Raw genomic sequence first — 1,748 nt, forward strand, 5'->3', positions numbered from 1 at the left:
AGCCTCTGCGCATGCTCGTGTAGGAGTGAGAGAGCGAGCGAAAGAGAGAGAGGGGTCAATATTCAGTAACTGATCTCGATTGTGGCACAAACACCCATTGTACTGCTCAGTAGTCAGAACACCTATCACAAATATTTAAAGAAATAAAAACTTTGATGTAATTTGCAGCGCTTTATTATTTGGAGTCTTTCCTTACTTAGTTCTTTACGTTTAGTAAAATAATAACAAATACATTTTTAAAAAGCCTACTTCCCCAGTGGGAAATTACTCTAGTACAGGCAAAAGCCCTGCATTCCGAACTTCAGTAAATGTACATTTCATTCAAAACTAATTTTTTTTTTCAAAAGATTATCCAGATTATGCTAAAGGAACAGCCCTACACACCTAATAGTGTTCAAATGAACCGAGCAGATTTTCTTTTCAAAATTTATGTCGCAATGGAGTTCTGAAAAGGGTTAAGTAAAAGATTATTTATTAGACGCAAACTAACAAAACACAAAAAGTGAAAGAGCTTGGTGCCAGGTAGAATGGAACAGAGCTGAGCAAGTCACATGGGCCAGCTTTTATTGCTTGAAAGGCCAGGTGAACTAGGTGAGCTGATGACCCACCTTTATCAGCCAGTGGTCAGCACGAGTAGCCCAGGAACATAACTAAGAGGATGGAAGGAATTTTGGCTTTGTTTTTTCTCACTATAGCATTATTAAGGGAATAAAAACTGGAATTTAAGTAGTGAAGTCAAACTGATTAGCAAGCAGCATTATGATTTCATGTGTGTAAGAGGTGTAGTGCTATTAATTTGTGCTTTAACACTAGAACTCACTGATCACACAAGTGATGTAATGTATCCACAGTGACAGTTTGAGTCCTGGGCTCTATAGTGGCCATTTGTGGCGACTTCACTGTTCTTTTTCAGCCATTTTCACCGTGTTAATGCAAATGGAATGAAACTTCCCAAGGGTCTAGATTTTTTTCAGATTTTTTAATTTTTAACTTCAGCTCCTTAAATATATTAATAATCTACACTGTACATCAAATTGTTCCTCTTGGCTCTATCGTGGACATTTTTGGCCAGTTGAAACCCATAACGACCTTTTTGATTTCTTGTTATTGACAGTACTAAATCATGCAATTTAGGTAAAATTGCTTTTATTCTAAACTCAGCACATGAAAATTGTAGTTTTTAATGGTTTTTTACCAAATTACATAATTTACCCATTTTTGGCCAAACAAGCAATTTCATCTTATAGTCTTAGTTTCCAATAGGGGCGTTTGATGGCTTACCACACACCAATGGACCAAAAGAATGACACTATTTTGACATAGGTTTGATCTTAAGGATCTACTAGTTTGTGTTTGTGCATGACATTGCAGCACAAATATGTATTTGCAAGATAGACTGGAATAAATAATGACGCATCAAATATTACATAGGCTGCAGTGAATTTCTGTTGATGCAGGCTATTGAGCTTTGAGGCTCCCTGTCAAACTTAGCTTTGAAGCACATGCTAAAAGCACGTTTACTCTTGTATTTTTCAACAACCAAAAAAGATACCATACCCAAAATATTAACTCTCAAAAAAGTAAAAGAAACAATCATAGGACATTTTGCAGAATTCAAATAAACAACAACAAACACTGTTTGTAAACGTGTCCTGGAGTTTATGCAGGTGCAGACAGTGCTACTTCTGTAAGTAAGCCTAACAGCTTCCAGATCATTTTTTCTGGCAATATGGCAAGAAGGGCATCAC

Source organism: Pelmatolapia mariae, linkage group LG9 (genome assembly GCF_036321145.2).
Source record: "Pelmatolapia mariae isolate MD_Pm_ZW linkage group LG9, Pm_UMD_F_2, whole genome shotgun sequence".
Lineage (NCBI taxonomy): Eukaryota > Metazoa > Chordata > Actinopteri > Cichliformes > Cichlidae > Pelmatolapia > Pelmatolapia mariae.